This window comes from Maylandia zebra, linkage group LG11 (assembly GCF_041146795.1).
Source record: "Maylandia zebra isolate NMK-2024a linkage group LG11, Mzebra_GT3a, whole genome shotgun sequence".
NCBI lineage: Eukaryota > Metazoa > Chordata > Actinopteri > Cichliformes > Cichlidae > Maylandia > Maylandia zebra.
In genome coordinates this window covers 34,710,054-34,732,059 of record NC_135177.1, presented here as the reverse complement: position 1 = coordinate 34,732,059, position 22,006 = coordinate 34,710,054, and the positions used below count along the sequence as shown (strand labels likewise).

General features: G+C 38.9%; 1 protein-coding gene across 11 annotated transcripts in view; it reads right to left on the bottom strand.

The window, feature by feature from the left end:
• The window catches only part of syngap1b (synaptic Ras GTPase activating protein 1b), a 189,856-nt gene that overhangs the window by 77,229 nt on the left and 90,621 nt on the right, over window positions 1–22,006 (bottom strand). Inside the window, exon 1 of one of the 11 annotated variants that reach the window (XM_076890242.1) lies at window positions 4,013–6,181. The exons of the other annotated variants lie outside the window; for them this stretch is intronic. The gene's annotated coding sequence lies outside the window, so the exon portion shown is untranslated. Of the gene's footprint in view, window positions 1–4,012; window positions 6,182–22,006 lie in introns of those variants that run through there. 11 annotated transcript variants of the gene reach the window in all.

Sequence of the window (22,006 nt, the reverse complement as noted above, 5' to 3'; positions counted from 1 at the left end):
TAAAATATCAAGTCTTTTCAAGTAAACCGGTTCAAGTCCAATTCAAGTCCCAAGTCATTGGTGTAAAAGTCCAAGTCAAGTCACAAGTCTTACAACATTTTTTCAAGTCAAGTCTAAAGTCATAAAATTTATGACTCGAGTCTGACTCGAGTCCAAGTCATGTGACTCGAGTCCACACCTCTGGTAAGTAACGTCTCTGCAGTTGCTGAATTGGCTGACGGTCTCATCTCTCATTTTGGGAGGACAGTTTTGACAAATAACAGGGACAATTCTACAAATTAAATGCAGCTCGCTTGTCACAAGGAGTACTCAGTTTATGAAAACACTTGACCTCTGTGGCTCAGCTCAGAATCTTATTAATGTTGGGCTTAACTTCTATTTTTCAGAGCACTTGTGTCATAAACAGAAGTAGAGTCTGAAAGATGTTGGCATTTATATGAAGGGAGGGGTGTAACGCTGCTTTTAGGCAGTATTAGCAGAATAGAAAGAGAAGAAAAGTCTCCTGTTATTCCAACTTTGCAGCAAAAACACATTATTCCATGACTGTAGTAGCACCACATTAATATATACATTTCATTTGAAAGTATCATTTGTTTTCCTGCATATTATTGACACTTTTGGGGTTTTAGTTTTGTTTTTTAAAAAAATACATACAGATGAAGATACATATAACTAGAAGCCTCTAGTCTTTAACATATAGGCCATAAAGAAGTGCCCTGAAACCTGCATTAATCCAAATGTCCAGCACACTGTGTCTACTTCTTGATTTATAACCTTGCTAAAAAAAAGAAAGAAAGGAAGAAAAACTGAAGAGTTTTTTTTCTCCAGTCACTCGTTTCAAATCTTATTCAGTGCAGCATTAATGTATTCTCTACATTACAGTCCCACTTACAATAAAACAGATGATAAGCAACTCTCTGCTTTAGGAAGTGATTACCAATTTGCTGCTATAGAGACACATTCATTTTTGGGAGATATTGAAAACTTTGTGTAAACAGTTTATGCAGACAGACTCCGCACACACTCGCTCAGAGCAAAACGTTTTTAAGGGACCTAATTTAGGTAATCTGATGACGGTTGACACCACTTATAGCATTTAACTGAACAAACAAGTAAGGATAACATATAGTATATCTTATATTTTGTTGCTATGACGATAATTGCAGCAAAGCCATCCCTCCAAACAAGGCAGTGAAGCCTTGACGATTGAAGCAATGCATACATGTAAACCCTGCTTCAGGGTGCACATCCTGTGAGTTGGTGTTGGAGAAGAGCTAGCAACATGCAGCAAAAGAAGCATGGGCTCTGGGATAGCTTGTTATCCCATAAAGCTGTTGCACACAAAAATCAAGTTGGTTTAGTTACATCCTCTGTACTTAACAACCATAAAGTTCCAGGTTTCACTGGCTCTGACCTTTAGATAGTCCCAGATGACGATTACAAACTCTACATACAATTTTTATTCTGCTTCTTAAATATGATTTTTGAACTGACTTTGACCTGCACCATTGACTCATGACAAACCAATTTAAATTCGTAAGTAGGCAGACCCTTAAATTATCAAAACAAAAGAACAAGCATACAACAAAATCATCCTTTGCAGAACATCCACCCATCTGCTTGGCCCTAGTGTGCATAGTGCCCTTTGGTTCTTGGTCAAATCTGCCCCTCATTCATAACGCCCAGTTTCAAAAGTGTGAGATGGCATGATTAAGGCAAACATCACATAACTTCTTGTAGTCTTGTACAAAAACACAGCCTATGGTGAAAACGTTGCATAATTCATTTCTCATTTCTTTGTCACTGTTGCAGCATTGCTTACTAAATGTGTTCATCACAAGTCCTATAAGTTTACGGATGCAAAGTAATAACATTACCTCTTTAATCTAATAGGTATTCAATCAATCAATACAAAACTTCATATAAAGATGAATCAAAATTCCCAACCTTACATTAAAAAGCATGTTTACAGCCTGCTACACAAAACTATTTGAGCCTCTTTAGATTTTTCCCTGCAGACCAACTCTGAAACGAGTGGGGGTGGATACTGGTTTGACAGCTATCCTGACACAGACAGTTATACCCTGTTGGTGTCAGCTCCACCAATGAGAGTCACTGAACTGGACTTCTCTGTATTCCTGGTGTTGTTGCCTTGTAGAGCACTTTAATAGAATTGTGTGGAAAATGACATGAGATGCCTGCAAAGAAGCTTGTGCTTCAGTTTTGAATTGTTAAATTCTGTTTTTTTATTGGTCTCCCTAATCTAGCGCTAATTAGCAGTTATGTGTATCTTTGCATTGAACCCATACTGCTTATGTATATATAACTTATAACTCAGCACTCCACCCACTTGTCCTAATTTACTCCTAGCTCCAAAAACGAACACTGCAGCTCTCTTCAAGATAATCCAGTGGTCTAGAAACCACTTGCAATGTGATATGTTCATCCTTTATATACAGTCGTACAAAAGTCTGGATGCAAAACCCTGCACAAGTCTAAAATAGAAATAAACTAATTCATACAGAAATAATGTGAACATTACACAGCAGCTGAAATCTGAAAACCAAAAACTCAGATGTGCTGTTAAATAATGGGCCTTTCATGGATCAGTCATTGTAACCAAATCTGAAAAAAATAACACAGAATGGGAAAGAAGCACCAGCCAACAACTGAATAATGACACATTTTCACTGCTGATCACAAGTTTCTCTACTCTACATAAACAGTATGAGCCAAGCTGGCAGTTAACCAAAATTCTGGACAGTCCTTTGTACTCTCAAAGCTGATTTGCTAGGTAAAACGAGTTTCACAATCCACAAACCACTAATATAATATATGGTTTTGTTTCTACCGTTGCTCTTTCTAATGCTTCAGCTCAAGATATTTTATTTTATGTGCTCCCATTATCTAAAACTATCATAGGCAGATTTTTATAAGTTGACATTTTGTTTGAATCAGGCAAATGCAATTCCCCCGCAGGGTTAGAAGAAATGAGTAATATAATGTCAGAGTCCTGGTTTTATTGATAGTGCTATTTCTCTCCTATTTGCCGTCACTGTTAATGCTGTGTTTTGGGAATCTGAGGTAAACTTTTGAGCAGGAGAGCTTCATTCAGAGCTGTCACTCAGCTGCCTACCGATTGCTTTTGCCTTCGTGTCTGTGGGAAGTAGAAAGAGGGGTGGGCGATTGTCTTTCTTATTCTCTGCAAACACACCTACTGCAGCTTTAACACAAAGAAATGAAAGGTCTAATTTTGGATCCAGCTTGTGTTTCTTGTGGGAAATATTTGATTTTTAGACCAAAGGGAAGAGAGTACGGTCTGATCTGATTTACCAGGACAATGCTTGTCACAGTACATTATTTACTTCACATGCAATTTTCCCCACAGAGCAATAAAAGAACATCAGGAGCCATCAAACCTTTAAACCCCATAACCCAAACAGCCCTCTCCCATCAAGCAAATTGTTTTAATTGGAATAAAGAGTTAATTAAAGCTAAGAAATATGAACTTTTAGCATTAAATTGAGCAACACAAACACTGTTTTATGCTGGGTTTTTGCTGTATTATTGCACTGCATGTGAGGCAACAGCAGATGGGAAGTGGTGGACTATTTGTGCTCTTGAGCATGACGACAAACCAGCAGAAACACACAGACGAAAGTGATGTCATTGTACAAGAGATGAGTGCAAATAGGGTGAAGATTAGGAGTGCATTTACAGCACACTTGGAAACAGCTTTTTATGCATTTTCATTAAGTAAGTTCACAAAATTATTTCCAAAATTAGACACTTTGAACTGGTAAAACTGAAACACCCTCTCAGAAAAAAGCTCAGATCAGTGCCGTAATCAAGCTTATAATTTCAAAACTGCAGTTCGGCCATAGTGATGTATTTCTGCAGAGAGGACTATTTTAAAATTCAAATTGTACACCTGCATCAGATGTTATAATGAGCTGGATGTGCATATGCAGAGGTTTTAGTGCAACAAATATGAAACAAAAAGATGTCCTACCTAGATCAGGTGGGGCTCTTGTGCTTTGTGTCCAAACTTCTAAAGACAGTGTCTCTGCACTTCCAGTGTACAGTCTGTGACCCCCACAGTCAGCTGCTGCCAGCTGCTATTAAAGATGAGTTCAGCCTGTATTCCTCCAAGTCTCTGCGTCTGACTGAAACTTCTGAAGCTCCGTAGATTGGGTTACATTCCGTCGAGCATCGGCACTTGTTCTGAACTGATACTCCAAAAGCACACAGTGATATTAATGTCTATAAATAACTGAGCGTGTTGGTGTATCTGCAAACAGCATCTGCCACCGAGTGTTAGGACACACATGTGCTTGTCATACTGTTTGATAAGCAGGTGACCATCTTCTGGTGGGTTTATAAGGCTGTGGTCGAGTTCCAGACAGAGGAGTATTGCTAAAAAAGTCAGTGCTCAAATCAGCCTAGGAAAAAAGGAATCAAGAGGACTCGAACTAAAACGAAGCAAGAGAACTTGAAATTGCACTACAAAAGCCCAATACAGCAAAAACACTACCATGTTGGCCTTAAATCATATCATGACTTCTGATAATTCATAGACAGTTCGGTAGGTTAATAAATGATGAATTGCCAACCTCCACTATCAAGGCACCTGGAAACAGGGCTCCTTCAAGGTATCTACATATATGGGAGTACAAAAGGAATTTTAGTGATCTTATAATAAATATAAATACAATACTATTTAATTATCACAGAAAATTATAAACTATGTATTTATATTGGCTATTCTAAAGAAATACTGTATCCTAGTAATATTGAAGAGATAGAAATGACCATTAAGTCCAATATAGCGACTATAAACCCACTACTGAGTATCACAGACACACTAGACGTCCCTTTATAATGATAATAGGATATTCTGTATAGGTCTGACTTATATTACTACAAACACCTTAAACTAATACGAAAAGAAAATCACAAAGTTGAAATTAGTAAAGTGGGAGGATGTCCTTTCAAAAGCCACTGAACAGGTAAATTCACAACTGCAGGCCTTCACTTCAACAAAGTGCTGAATTTACCTTTAAGCTGACCCAAAAGTGCCACACCGGTGAGAGAACGGATGACAGTTATTAAGTAGGCCACTGTTCGTTATCTCGCATCTTCAGACTAATTAGTGAGAGGTAAAATGCAAGAAAACAAACACTCCCAAAGCCAGCTGAGTGTTATAATTTCAGACTGAGGCACTCTTCATCCTCCCCCCGCCTCCCCCTGGCAGCAGCAGCCTGCTTCTTGAGCACGGCAGCAGCGGCTGTTCCGCGGCGGGCAGTCCGGATGAGAGCTCCTCCTCCCCGGCCTCTCCCTGTCCTCTCTCCCCGGTGCCCTCCGCCCCGACCCTGCACTCACAAATCCGGTGACCGACGGGAAATCCGCTGAGGCCAATTTCTCTCATCTTTTAGATGGTTTCTGCGATGGTTTCCTTTAGCGGGTGTCCCCCTTGTGCATATCAGAAAGAACTTGGCAAGGATGGATGGGTGAAAGCTAAACGCTTATCTGTGCTAAGCTCTGGAGTTTAACGGCACTCAGAAGCTAAGGTGTGCACACACAGGGGAACCAGCTGCATGTCTGGAGTTGCAGCCGTGTGTGCACGTGCGTGTGAGCGTGCGCGTCTGAGCCCATGTGCGCGTGAAGGAGCGGTGCGGCGCGCAATAGGTCCGCCTTTCTATATGTGCAAGCTTAGCGAAGGCGCTTCGCTCTCATCGGACAACTCCAACATTGAGCCAGCGAGCAAGCAGAAAGAATTCAAACGGAAGCTTTAGTTTCCAAATGCAGGCGGAAATGTGTGGACAATCACCAAAAACACAGACCGTTATGGAAAGAAAAGAGAGAGAGAGTGGCCAAGAAACAGCTAAGCGCCACTGAATAAAGTAGTCTAAAAGCTGCAGTGCCTACAAACTGAACGTTTGGCAGGAGCTGACAAGCAGCACGCGGAAAAAAAAACCCCAAAAAAACGAGGCTGTAATGGCAACTTAGTCCCTCGTATTCCTCCACCAAACGGCGGTTCACCCTTAAGTAATCTGCCTGGCAAACGGTGGATGTTGTAGTGTCTCCTGGCTGCTGGTTGGACGGAGATTATCCCGCACAGGTGGACAGCAGCTCAGTTTAGGCAGGGAGCAGCAGTGCTCTGATGCCCTGCGCTTCAGTCTCTCCCTCTCTCGCTGCCTCTCTCTGTTTCCAGCAGCAAAGAGAATAAAAGAGAGAGAGAGAGAAATAGGAAGAGAGATGTTTAGAAGGGGTGGGGCTGCTTGGTTCCCGACTGGGACCTGGAGTGGTTTCTCTCGCTTCCACACTCCCCTCTTTCTTCCTATCTTCCTTTCCTCTCTCGGTCTATTCTGTTTACCTTTCACCTTCCGCTAACACACACACACACACACACACACACACACACACACACAGACACACACACACGTACATGCCAGGGGCAACTGTGTGGGAAGCATGCAATATTATCACTCACATAATATACTGTATAACCACCAGTCCTGTACCAACTGCCCATGCATGCTGTCACACACCCACGGGCAAATCATGACCAATCAAAATTAAAAACTGCACAGCTAATTTCTCTATCCAAGCCACACTTGACCCCTGCTGATTTCCAACAGCATGCTGCTTTTTATAAGTGCATAAACAAAGTCATCCATCCAATTATCTAAATCCATCAGGAGCTTTAATTTACTTCTCAATGTATCTGACTTTGATGTAGGCGACATTAAGTACTTTTTTTATTTCACTGTTAATGACATCTCCATTGATTGGGCTTTCAGTAATGATAAGCAATGAGCACTTTCAGAGGGGGAAAGAGTATCTTAGATCTGTTTCCATGACAACTGTGCGTTTGAAACAACTTTTTAAAGCACCGTTTTATTATGACACTGTACTATTGCTGTACTCACCACGCTAGAGCCCCCTTATCGCTGGTAAGATATAACGGTGGATAAAAATAATATGACCTCCATGCTGTTGATGCTTTTCCCCCCCACCTAAGATATCTTGCAGTTTCATATCAAAGGAAAGATTAACATAAGGCATAAAAGATGTCACAGCATATTCTGCAGCTGCTGTAAGAAGGCGGTTAAACTGGCTTTGTGAGGGTTTAACCTACACGTCATCCCTGTGCATCTGATCTTTAAGCAATCACCAATCATTAGAGACACAGTTTAGGGATTCCAGCAAACATTTTCAGCTACTTTACCCCCCATAGTTCTCCTTTTCTTCTCCTCTCCCGTTGTCTTTTGCCCTCCCTTTCTCCTTCTCTTTCTCTGAAGCTCACACTCTCTCTAGCAGTCTGTCTGTCTGCTCTATAATTATTTCCATAGTTACCATTAAGGATGTGAAGCTAAGCCTGATGTACTATGGTAGTAATCTTTTCCTTTTCTCCTCCTCCTGTTCGCTCTGTACTCTCCTTTCATCCATGGCTTCTTCTTTTTCTTATGCTGCATGGATCTCCACGGCCTTCTCTTGTGCACATTTTTCCCATTACCTTTCATTTTCTGTGTCAAATCTGCTTAAAACCAACATTTAAATTGGAAGCTTTTACAACTCTGGTAAATGTGCAAAATCATACCCGAGTAATCCATATGTAAGCAAGTCAGGAAGTCAACGTGTCCCAAAAAGCATTAATCAGATTGTGTTCATACGGTTTGGCCTGTAGCTACGCAAGATAGTTTGAGGTTGTTGTTTCTAAAGTGGCTCATGAAGTTCTTAAAAGTGAAACAGATTTCTTTAGGTGCCGTTTCACCTTTTTTTAAAAACAAACTTCAGCGATATGAGATATTTTCCTCCTTGTGTTAGTCTTTACACTTTCCCTGTTCCTGCATGTCAGCATTGCTCACGAATTACTGTTGTAAAATGAGCCCCAGGATTCAGTGGGGGGTGTTCATTTTTGAAACACGGGCCATCTGAGATGAATCATAAATATAGGTGATAAACAGCTGTGCGAGAAAGTATCTGGTTCTTTGATAAAATGCCCAAGGCGTAACAATTACTACAAAGAAAAATTAAAAGAATAAAAATTCACTTTTTTGCTGATAGTTAAATGAGAAAAACTATTTCTTATACATAGAAGGTTACTAACAGAAGATGTTTAGCTTAGAATGAGGAATGGGAAACAGGAAAGATACTGTAACTCCTCTGTGGTTCAAATACTTGACATGAGTCCCGACCATCATGCTGGTAGGTCAGTCATTAGTCCTTAGATTAATCCCTGACCAAGCTGGATTGTCTGTACATTATCATCAGCTAAAGAAGATGTTAAAATCAGGTGGAAACATTAGCTTCTGGTGACCTTTCTCGGGGTCATGGGATACGCTCCAGCTCCCCGTGACCCTGAACTGGATAAGCAGTGACGAAAATGGATGTATGGACATTGGTCTCGAGTCAATGAGCAGAGAAAAATTCAAATTCCCTACCCCATGGAAATTTGTTAGCGTGGCAGTAATGTCTTGATGATGACAGAAACTGAGTTTAATAAATTGGAGACAACTCTAAGTATTAAAAATCCACAAGTATAAAGTGTATTAATTGCATCGCCTCAATTTTAACACCTTGTCCTAATGTGCACTAATGGAAGACCTCAAAAATTATGTGACATTAAAAAGAAACAACTCGAGGAACATTTTGTAACTAATTAAATTAAACGGCAACAGGTCAGTAACATTAGGTGTATACCAAGTGTAAAAGACAGAGATCCACCAAACTGTGGAACAATTTAGGAATAATGTTCCTCAGCATAAAATTATAAATAATTTGAATATTTCACCATCTACAGCACATGATAAATCATCAAAAGATTCACAAAATATGGAGAATCTCACAGAAATCAGTAAAAACAGCCACGACTCTGCATGGAAATCACTACATAGGCTCAGGAAAACTCCCAGAAATCATTCTGTCAACACTCACTATGCCATCCACAAATGCAGGTTTAAGCTCTGTCACTAGGGATGGGAATCGGGTAAGCGTTCATTTCCCTGGAATTGTGGGTCTGCTTGCCCATTGATTCCGCTCATCGGTTCCACTTGAATTCATGCTGCAATCAGCTGATTTCAGTTTTTGTGCTGGGGGAGGAAAATAGTAGAGCTGTAAGTGTGGATATGAGCATCCAATATTAATTTTATTTTTATTGCATAAAAGGAAGAGAGTACGATGGTAAAGTGCAAACTGCATCCAGGACAGTAACAACAGCATTATGCTGCTAACCCAACTTCTCTTTGCAAGCATCTGTAAGCTCGCTGAAAATGGACTGATGCAAAGTGGAAAGCTGTTCTGTGGTCAGATGAATTTAAATTATTTTTCTAAAACACTGAATGTGCATCCTCTGGATTAAAGAGGAGTTCAAAAGCTCCCATCTTTGATGGTATGAGAGTACAGTAGTGCCTATGAGATTGTAGTCAATGCTGAAAGGTTTGTTTTAGAGCAACATATGCTCTAAAAGGGATTCCACATTGCAAGACAATGCTAAAGACCACATCACTGTATCAGAAAAGTCCAGGTGTTGAACTGTCCAGCCTTGAGTCCAGACGTTTCACCAACTGTAGAGATTTAACAAAGAAGACACAGGACTGTTACAGGGACAATAAACAAAGGATCTGACAACAGTGGACAACATTGCTCTTATAAATTCCCAGATATATACAGAATGTATATATAAATTGTTGTTAAAAGAAGAGTGGATGTTACACAGTGGGAAACATGGAATTGATGGGAAACACAGAGAGCTATTGCAGAAAAGTAAATTCAGAAGAATCTAATATTTTTCTTAAAATGGGACAATAGAGCAGAGAAAACATTCAATGTTTTCTCTGCTCTATTGTGACCAAAATATGGATTTCTAAAATTTGCAAGTCATTATATATATTTTTTCATTTACATTTTACACACTGCCCCAACATTTTGAAACTGGTGTTTTAGAAACATGTTTTTAATGTTGTTTACAATGTAATTATTCATCTAATTTGCCATTTATCTGCCCCTCTCATTATATATGGCTGTGCCCTTTTAAGCACAGATTTAATGGCACCTGACTGAACAATCAGTGTCACCAGCTGTTTATCTCAATGCACCAGCTCATGGTATTCACATAATAGTACATAATGACACATTTAAAAACAAATTTTCCTTTTGCTGATTTCCCAGAAATTATTTTCAAATTTGAAGTCAACTTGCATGGAGCCCTCAGTGGAAGAATAAACACCTGCAAAGCTGCAACATGTTTTTCCTCTTTTCCTTCTTTTTCTTTAAAGAGATTGCATGCTATCATTGGACAGAGCCACACTAGCATTTTCCCTATTTTCAGTCAATATGCTAAGTGACCAGGGTGCTGACAGAAGCTTCACATGACATGAGAGAAGGCTCATCTTCTTATCTAAGAAATAAGTTAGTATTTTCCCTCAGAAATATTTCTTTAAGGTCAAAACTCGGAAACTATCCCATCCCTGAGATTAAGGCTCCTGTGGATGGAAAAGCCCTTCTGACATTACTGCTCCATTTGCAAACCGTTTTCTCCTAAGCAATGATAACTAAGGCTCCTCAGTATCGTAGTAGAAACAAAGACTGAGTAATTAAACCTTATGCCCTTATAGTGTAACCCTAATATTGTTAAGTTATTCATGAGTGTTTCAATGTAAAGGGACACTGTGAATATCGTTAAAGCACTCAAATAGAAATTCATAGTAATAAAAGAATGTGCTCAATCTGACCGCCCGAAATTCAATTAACTGTTACATTATGACTACATTCAAAGTTTAGTATCTTGTTAATTTGATTCCTAAACGTAGATTTGAATGTATGCCTTCCTGATTGTGCAGATAGACCTGCAGGGTGTCTGCTTCTTTGCACTGATAATTTTATAACATTAAGACCAGCATAAGTGAACTGGCTTTTCTTGTGTATATAAAGTGACATAACAGAAGATGACTGCATTTTAATAGAGACCTTGAATATGCCTTGGTGAGGGATTCCTGCAGTTTCTTGCTCTTTGTAACTCTGTTTGCCGTCTGCCACTCAAGAACAAAGTCACGTTGACTCTTTTCATTACTACGGTTGCCAAAGCAGAAACGTATAATGATGATTTTTTTTTTAACTTTTGCTTGACAGACGATTTGGAACAAAACACTGACATGGAAATATGTTTTAGTTGTGATAATAGACAAAGTATTCAGAGCCCAACTCTTATGCAACCAGTTCTTTCTGAAGTCAAATGAGTTCATCTCATACCGCCATGTATACCAGACCTTCCCACCACTTTCCTGTCAGTCTGAACTTGACCAAGTGCAACCAGCTCCAATTCCAGTTGAACTGCTGCAGAGCAGACACCGGCTCGTGTTTCAGATGGATAGATAACGGGAGGTTTGGGCTGACAGGAGAGGAAGGAATCAGAAGAGTTGTAACAGGAAACATGCTGTGACAGCCAGACTCCTGAAGGGCTGGAGGAGAAAATGGAGAACTGGGAGGGGGGCTGGGTGTTGCATTGTAAGGAGCGCTACTGAGAAAGTCTTGTATTCTGTGACGGGATGATGGATGGTTGAGCAAGGAGGACAGAACTGAACATGTGCACAGTGCCACCTTACTGAGTCTAATGCCAAAGCATGGTGACAATGAGGTCTGGAGTATGCCAGACTAGAACAGACTGTCATGTGTACACAGCCATTTTCCGTACTTTTTAACCTTTGTCTGAGTAATACTGTGTAATATCCCCGATCAGTTTGGCAGCACTCTGAATTGGATAGCATTCAATATTACTTGAATAAATGTTTTAAAAATGATCAGAAAGAAGATCAAAAAATAGCTTGAACCAAAGAAATATTTTCCATTCAGAGTTTTGACTACATTATAAGTCACGGCTACACATTTCCCTCCACATTGGCATTTACAGCACAGGGACTCAAAATGATGTCGCTGGCTACATTTGGAGCCTTTGGTGTATCCAGGCAGGCCATTTTGTTCTAATGCCAAGCATATGATGGGAGCCTGTGCAGGCTACAAGTTTTCCAAATGACAACAAATGCTGGAAGAACTTTATTTAGTCATGTTAAAAGTTTCTCTAGAGATGGTCAGGACAGCTTGAAAGTCCTTCAGTTTAGTCCAACTACTAAGTAAACCGAGACATTTGGTACAGATGATGTTCCCTCAAGTCAAGTTTATTGATTATCGTGTGAAATATCCAAGATAGAACTAGACGTCCAACAAAATAACCATATTGGTCTTTGATTTAAAACAACCAACGCAAGTGTTCCAGAAGTGACCTTGAGGAATATTTCTACTTCAAGAGAACAAGCTTCAGCTACAGCTGTGTGTCAGTCATACCCTCGATATAGCAAACTTTAACTGGTAAGCTACAAAAATAAATAAATAAATAAAAGCTATTTCTCGTAATACGCTGGTAACACATTTATGTGTTTTTCAAAACTTTGAGTTTAACATGGGGCTTTATGGTGACTCACTCACCTCAACACTGGCTTCATTTCTTTAGCCCCAGAGATTGCAGCTTGGATCAATATTCAACAGCTGTGGGTCTGCATTAAAGAAAGCCTGATGGTCTAAAGTGATGTCGACGTCATGTCAGTATAATTTAAAAGAAGGATGCTGTCGCTGACCTTTGAAGGAATGTTTTATCAGGAGATGTAATTAACCCTTTAAGACCTACCATAGAACCAAGTTCGCCAGAGCTTATATTATATTTTTACATGCTGTGGAGCCATTTTTGGGAGCATTTCAAGTTGCTATACATCAATACAACCATTATAGCCCAAACTTTAATAATATGTCTGCATTAGGTGCATAGTAATTACATAAATTGCAAAAAAGTGCAATAAACTACAAAAAAATTGAAAATCGTTTTTGTTTTTTTAACATATATTTCTAGTTAGAGAAATTTAAGAGGCTTATCCCTCAAAACTGTAAATACAAAAAAGTTACACAAACTAGTTTCCCACCACAGGAAATTTATTTTGAGTGTCTTCATAGTTTTATTTTTGAAATACACCAATTTTTATATACTGCAGGAAAAACGAAAATAAATATTATAGTGCAAATTTGCAAAATAACAGCATATGCATCAAAATAAACTATTTCCAGCAGTGCAATATGAGTCTTAAGCATCCCAGAAACGACACAGAAAGTCATAAAGTCAAACATAACTTTTTAAAACACATAACAAGTAAAACACAAGCTCATAAGGCCCCGATCGTAAAAAAACTACATTTCCGCAAAATGACGTCACTTCCGGTTTCGGGCAGGTCATGCGGTCATGTGATAGTTCGCGCTGATGGACGTAGGAAGTGTTACAAACAGCTGATGGATCGGCGAAGCGTGTTTCTGGAATATCATGTTTTTGTTGCTGCAAGTGATTTTTATGCAGTTTTTGCAAAGCTATATGTGGAAGGAAACTGTGACCTAGGACAAGCTGATGGCATAAGATGTAAGTACAACTCCTCCAGTTTCATATGCAAAAAAAATTATTGCGCTAGCTTACTTGGTTGCAGAGCTACCGGGACTTAAAAATAGTTACGCAAAACAGAGCGTGCCCGCTCCGATCGGCTGTAAAGGGTTAACTGCAGCTTCCCAATAAATTCAATTTATAAGAAAAATTCAGAAATAATTGGACCTTTTGGATTTTTTTTTGTTTTTGGATAAAATTACAGAAATGGCCATCAGTATCACATCAGCTGTGACATTTATTCAGTCAAAAACATGAACTCTAAAAATGATTAGAGCACTCCTGTTATTTACGCCATGTCATTTGCCTTTTTCAATCTGTAGCGCCCGCCCGCAAATCTCTGCATTTCTGTACCAGTTTTTTGTTTTAGGTTGAAATCTGCAGGAGCACATCAACAGCAGTCACAGGCTTCTCATCATTTTGCCCTCAATCTCATATTCCTCCTTGCTGATTTGCAGATTCAAATCAGAGCATTTCCAAATAAAAGCCCACATTTTTAACCTTTAAAATACTGCCACCTGCACTGACTTCCCACGTAATCACATCTCTGCAGCTCTTATTTTCTGCTTTCCAGTTATTGCGAAGTCATTTGTGAATCATCAGCGCTCGCCAACTGCTGCTGTGCCAGAGGATGTGGAAAGATTTGAAAAGGTGACTATCAAATCCAATGATGCCAAGTCAATCCTAAGGTACATCCTTGTGGCAAGCAATCTTCCAGCAAGAGAAAGAGCAATCTTCGACTGATGGGTGAACATCATGGGTGCAATCAGTTCAGCTCTACAACATGGACATTACTTGGTGCTTTAATAATAAACCCAAAGATGTCAAAATACCAAGTTGAGTTATATGAGGTGTGTGGATAACTTGGCTTTATGTGTTCTTTTTCCAGGACTCTTGGTCTCTGAGCCAAGGAAAGAATTGTTTGTTCAATGCATGGTATGAAATTTTCACTAAAGTCAATTAATCTTTAGGCAAACAGATGGCAAAATTAAAACGACTGCATTCTCGTTCATCCTGTGACATTAAACACACAGCCCTCCTCAAACGTGCAAAGATAGCAGGATCCTTATGAAGTTGCTAAAATCGTTCACAAAGAGGTGTAAACACCAACAAGACATTTTTGGATTTGCTATTTCCCAAAGAGACATGTGCAAATACACAACTCCTGAGCACAAACATATGTTAAACCTGCACGACAACATGAACATATTGCTGGCTTTGTCACAACCGCCTACACATGTTTAAATGTGATGCGTTTTTTGTGTGTAATACACAGCTAAGACCAACTGTGTTGCCTCTTTTATTTGGCTATGAGTTTCATCAATGTCACAGCCATGGCCAGGTTAAATATATGCATACATAAAGATGTGATGTCTATGGAAAAATTTTGCTTGAATTTATTTTGGGTTTTCTCTCAAACACACAGGGTCAAAACATGAAAACCCTCTAATTACTGGCTAGATGTCCTTAGCAAGTTTTATTACAGCTTTTGATAACCATCAGCAAGCTTCTGGTATAATTCTGGCTCAACATCCGATTATTCATTTTGTCAGAATTGGTAGAGTTCGTTTAACTTGTGTGGTTTCCCTGCACTGAAGTCAGGGCTTTGACAAATTCCTTCCATAACCAGTAAGATTGTAGAATCATCTGTTTAAAAAGTACATAAATACAAGTTATTCAAACTGGTCATCACTTTTCCAAGGTCTGGAAGAAGAGCAAAACTGTCACACTTATATGACAGCAAACTGCCTAGGATGTTCAGGAACAAGCCAGGAACCACCAAGGCTCAAGACTTCCATGAACTGGAAACTGCTGGAACACCAGTGTCATTGTCCACAGTGAAGTAAGTTTTACATGGCCATCGACTGACCAAGAAAGAAGCCTCTACTCCAAAATTAGAATCTTCATCCTCAGCTGAATTTTGCAGCTGCCCACATGGACAAACTAAATTCTAAATACCTTCTGTTTAAAAGTTTTATGATCAGATGAGACAAAGACTGAGCTATTTGCCCACAGTGACAAGAGCTTTGTTTGGAGGAATAACAGTGAAGCTTTCAGACCTAGGAACACTGTACCAACTGTCAAGCATGGCGGTGGTACCATCATGCTTGACTGTGTGTGGACTATGCTTAAAAGCCAGCTCTGTGCCAGGAAACCAACCAACTTCAATGAATTCTGCCAAGAGGAGTCGTCAAATTTCCCCCCAGAATTATGCCAGAAGCTTGTTGATGCCTAATAAAATTGTAGTTGAACTGCAACTTACTAAGGGATAGTTAATAAGTATTATTTAATACATTAATACATACATAGATTGATTAATATTAGTGGGAGTAAATGCATATATTTGACCTTGTGTGTTTAATTTTGACCGTGTTGATTTGAGGAAAATCTAAAATGAATTCAAGATTATGGTCCCAATTCTTGTTTTGTAAAAGTCATTAACCCTCTCAGGCTCAAATTAAGTTTTTGTTGCTAATGCACAAAAGAACACCTGCAGTGGTACTTCTGAGTAAAAAAAACCCTCATAAAATATGTATGTGGGGTAATCAGGTTGTTAGTTTTTAACTGTTGCAAATCTGCAACGCCTGTCTTGAGAGGGTTAAATACGTATGCTGTACAATCATTACATCCTGGAAAAACAACAGTTCAAAGAAATCAATAACGGCCTATAATTACCATGACAGTCATTCCTATAATGAATTTAAATAAACTTTTGACCACTGCTGTATCAGGAGACATTCTCAGATTATGGAGAGGGAAATGCTGCAGCTTTAAAAGTGAGATTTTCTTGAGAAAAAACTAATTGATCCCTTTGCTTCCTGTTTTAACTTCTTCTAGTGGTGTACTGATGCAGTGGTGACATCTTATTAAGGAGAATACTGCAGCAAGTTTGGTGTGCTTCAAGTGTAAGAATAAATGGTTGCAGGGCTATGAGGACATCACAGTTGGTGCATGGAGCAACCAATGCAATGACCTAAACTTCTCTTACTCCACTATAGGAAGTCTGCAAACAAGCATACAAATGACTGTGGCTCTGGTGGGGCGGAGGTCACTAAACAAACTGTTATTTATCTTGGATAATGCAGACCATGCTCTGCATGGATAGAGACAGCCAATCTTTCCAACCTCATGCCACTATACTTCTACTGTAGTTTGTATTATCCTATTGTTTTTATTCTTTTGAGTTATTCTACTATACATATATAAAATCTGTGGTTACAGTGTTACCTCCTGAGAAAAGTAACTTGTTGAAATGTCTTGATGCATCCTTGATCACCCAGGGAAAGAAATCCCAGAAAGCTGATTATTTTCATCTGGACGCAGAATCTTCAGTGGGAAATGCTGCATCCAGATGAAAAGAATCAACAGGCAGGCTTTCTGTACATCTAACTTTGAATGAACTGATTTTATCTCAGTTGATATTCGTGTCATCTCCTCCACAAGTAACCTGCAAAAAGCTTTTGAATTTCCCCTGGAATCACAGTCAGAGTTAGACAAATCAAAAAGTAGGTCTTGATGTTTTGAACCTGTAGACCTGACGTCATTCTCCTCCTGAAGCAGAAATCAACACGCACACTTATACAACTGCAGGACTGATGCCTTCAAATATACAGGTACCTCTCAAGGAGAAGGAAATAGAATTAGTGTAAATGCATTACAGATTTTTCCCCTTCAACTCTGGCAGCAAAAGGAACGAGGAAAAGGTGCAACTTTTTTAGCAACTAATTTCATTTATTAAAAGCAAACTAAACAATGGATTACTTGAATTACAAAACTGCCACATTAAGTTATTTGCTACAAAAAGTAATGTCAGTACTCTCTGGTTTTATTTTGTTACACATTCTCCCAACACGGACATAATTTCTTCCCTCGCTCCTTACCCTAACCGTCACAAAACATTCACACTCTGATTATCTAAAACTCAAACTTGTTCTCTCAAAAACTGCTCTACACACACACACACACACACACACACACACACACACACACACACACACACACACACACACACATCTTACTACAGGGCAAAGAAGACTGTGTGCATCAGCACAGAACAGCACTGGGCCCGGAGGTGACAGTGAGACATGAAGTCAGCGTTGGCTTAACAGCACTAGTTCTACCCTCCCTCTCTCTCTTACTTTTCCCCACAGTCCAAAGACCTTCTCTCCTTCTTTCTCTCTTGCTCTTAATTACTTTTTCTTTTCTTCTTCTACAGGCTCCTCCTTCATCTTTCCACCTCCTGCCTCTCTTTTCCCATGCTGCAGTACACAGCTATGTGCAGATATTCAATTAAAAGGCTGTTGAGCAAAAACTATAAGCCTAACGTTACCACACACACACACACACACACACACACACACACACACACACACACACACACACACACACACACACGACGACCGATGAAAAGAGTTGATGAATCATGCAGTATTTGTTGCTGAAATACAATTTGATTTATTTGTTATAAAGATGTATGTGACTGAAGATTCTATCAACCTTTTTCTGTGCTGAATACGAAGACTGCTTACAAAGGAAATGTTTTACTTTTCTCTATTTGCTTTCTCACAGACACATTCTCTTTGATAAAGCTCAAATCTATATTTAAATCAATCAAAAAAAATAAAATAAATGCCTTTGGCATTCTTTTTATTCTGTTTATGTGTTGAGGATGTGTGTTTTAGTTGCACCCAACTCAAATTAAAAACACATTCTTATTCTTTAAAAATATGGAGGCAAGCTTTAGATTATATTTATCACCATTCATTTAAAAAAAATTATCTGGCAAAGCCCAAAAAACACACTGTCTTCCTTAAGGAAACAAGACCTCCATTGAAAAATTTCAGGTACAGAATATCAGTCCTTACACTGCCTGAGCTTTCAGAGAAACTCAGATGTCTGCTGACAAACCCTGAAGATCTGGGTTTGATTTTTTTCTCCAGCCTTTGCAAGTAACAACTGTCTATGCTGGGTTTTGGGGAGGATTTTGATTATTATGGCTTCAAATGAGTTATTCCATGCCTTATGATTCCCGCTGGAATGTAACAATCAGTATTATTTTTCTTGTGGAGCTATGATGCAGAAATGCCAGAAGCCAGAGCCTATTGGTCCAAAAATGAAAAAGCTGGTGTTATCATGAGATATTTTAACCATGGTCATGCAGTTAGGCTAACTGGAAATTGCAGATGTATTCAATAACATGTGTCACTGATGCTATAAGTATTCTTTTTTGTTCAATGTGAGGTTCTAGTTTTTTTTTCTTTCACAATGGAAGGAAAATCCTCCTTTTAACAGGAAAACAACTCAAAAAGGAAAGTTTTAAGCCTAATTGTTCAAGTAGCGACCCTCTTTTTCACAAAGCATATAGTTAGAGCTGGGTCAGGTGACACTGAATAATATACTTGTATTACAACTTTTAATTACTTAATATATTAGTGAATTTGGTCCTGGTTTTTATGTGTCTTCATACAATTAAAGCTTTATTCTTGTCATCTGAAGCTACTTTTACCTGCTCCATTATTCACAAGGGGCCACCACAGCAGGTAAGTCCAAACGTTTGATTTGGCAGATTGTTTTTACACCAGATGCTCTTTCTGTGATCTCCTCCAGCGATCAAACCAGGGAGCTTTCACTTTGTTAGGTGAACGTGTAGACTACTACACTACTCTTTAATGTCATGTTCTCTTCCTCATAAAGTTTGTACCTCTGGATGTTTTACTTATTGGTGTGAATTTATTAGTTTTAAAAATGCTAGCAGCAGCATTTTGTCAATTCTGAAAAGTAATCTATGCAGAAAGATCACAGTTTGTCTGCAGGGGTCTGATCAATGTGTTTTAAATCCAAAGTGCACAGAGCTGCGAGTAGATAAACATAAGAGATGGAAATAAAGGCTGCAAAATTCTTCTGTCTTTTGGATAATTTCTTTCTTCAGAATGCTTTTAGCTGCACTGTGGGATTTGCAAGAATAATTGATGAGAGTTCTACAAGATGACGTTCCAGAATAGTACCAACTATATTTTTGCATGTGTAGTCATATAAGGCTAACAGTGAGACAACACTTTTTTCTTTATTATGTCCAGCTGTTAATTTTCATCTCTGCAGGCTCTGAACATCTGTCGTGATAAGGAATAATTCACTGAAGAAGGTGATTTACCTGAGAGGAGAATATGAAGTGGGAGCTGAACTAACATGCGATAATTCTTTTGCTTTAATTTATCTCTCCTATTTGCTTTTGTCATTCACAAATGATCATTTCCAAATTTACTACCACTGTAAGGCAAGATTTGTGATGTGAATGTCTAACATTTCACGTTGGAATATCCTTTAATGTAAAACTACTATAAGAGCTGGAAATGATTGAATGACAAATGACAGAAATAAATTAACATATCACTTGGTAAATGCTCAGTTTAAGCCAGTTTTGGTAAATTTGTCCCCCTGTTTTTCTTTTTTAACATTTTTTATTTGACTAAGAAAAGACTCATCAGTTTTTGAAAACCTTCCCACTTAGCCACTTCATTCTACAGTAAATCTGCAGGTTGTGCAGGTGTGCGTCTGTGATTGCTTTTGCTTTGAAATTAAGCAACCTCCCCAGTTGTTGTCACTCTTTTGATCAACAGCTACTAAATTTAAAACGCTCTCTCGTCAGAATTCCTTCGTGCAGCTTTGAGCTGAGCAATTATGTCATCACTTTACTGCAGTAAGATGCCTGGTGACAGACTGACATAAACTTTAATATGAACAAAATTTTTAAATAAGAAAAAAAGATAATTATATAATTAGACACGGCTTTCATTACACAGACATGTTGAGGATGTTGTAGAAAATCTATTAAATAAAATCAATTATATCTGGTAAATTTTCTACTTTTAGAGATGTTTAATCACTCACACAGAAAACGGTGCTGGAGATTTCCATCAGGACCATTAAAGTGACGAACAGGAAACAGAGATGACCACTGGGGACAAAACTACTCTTGAATTTAGCTTTCAGCTAATCTGCTAACTTCTGACTTATTTGGCTGTGAATAGAAATGATACTATTTACAGTAAGACAACTTAAACAGTAAGTCTCAAATTACCGAGAGTTGGTGCTGACATCTCAATTCACAAACTTGCTACAGCAGGCTGTTCAGTAACTGTTATCACACTGACCACCTCGTCCTTGCTTTATTTTTCTCCACCACTTCCTCAAGTCTATTTTTACTCTTTTGTTAGGGCGAAAGTATTGCCAGCTTGCCAGCAGCACTGTCAAGGTTGTTGCACCTTGGGTTCTTTGTGCATCTCTTCATCTACTTCATTGTACCACCTCAGCACTAACATTTTAGCTATTTGCAAACTATTCATGATTCACTCCTGGGTGGCTGATGCATTGCAGGGAGGTTGCAGGAAGCTGAAGGTTTGAAAAGTAAGTGCTTTTACCTTTTATGCTGAGGACTGATGGTTTAAACGGAAATTTGGGGAGCCAAAAGACAATGTTTTATGACCATGTATTCTGAGGTTTTTAGTGATTCTCTGTTTGAACTTTGTTTGAGCACAATTTATTATAGATTGAAGTGTATTATACTACAGACATTTCCCTAAAAAGTCTGTCTATTACATCAAATCGGTAGTGGTGTTTCTGGATCATATTCACACATGGCTTCTTTTCTACACGATGGAACTTTAACCTGCATACCTGCATTTATGGATGTGTAGCCCAGTTAGTTTTAAAACTCATGTCTGTGCTTAATGCAGTGCTGCCCTGAGGGCCTGGCGATTCCAAGATCATGGAGATCCAATAATGACTTTTGGCCTTGTCCCTTGTGCAGAAGGATTGGTTTTGTTTGTTTGTTTGTTTGTTGGTTACTTTTTGGTTACTGCTTACTTTTCCTGTTGCCTCAGTGCCAACTTTTTTGAGAAGTTGACTTATTAATACGTGCCTTTCTCGTGTGGAATGAAAAGATACTTCATTGTTTGATGTTCAGCAGCAAAATAAAGCACCTTTCTGCGCTTTATTACTTTTTACATATGTCAACGTGCTATCAGATCTCATTAGCAGCACAGTGAAATTGTGACTACGTTGTGTTTAGAAACCCTCTAGGGTACATGATACACACCAATTTGTCGTAGTATGGCTCATGTCATACTTATTTCAGACGCATTTTAATCCAATTTTTCTCAATTTACAAAAATACATTTGAAATGGTTTACATGTGTTGGTGAGGTTCATTATATATATTCTGATTAAAAATGTGACAAGTAAGTTGAAAGTTGGCAGCAGCCGCTGTGTAAAATTTTGATGCGACAATAAAAAAAAGAAAAGTACTGAAAACTAATGTAAAACCTGAAGTGATATCCAGCGTCAGTGAAGAGGCTATGCAGTGTTGCATGAGCCTAACGCACACCTTTTTTGTCAGGGTCCTGGGTCAGTTTGATCCAGGGTCCCTGAGCAGTTATGGTCTTTTTATCATGTGTGTTTTTGGTGTGCTGACCCTCGTTCTCCCTGCTTGCAGGTATGTGTGTGTGTGTGTGTGTGTGTGTGTGTGTGTATGCC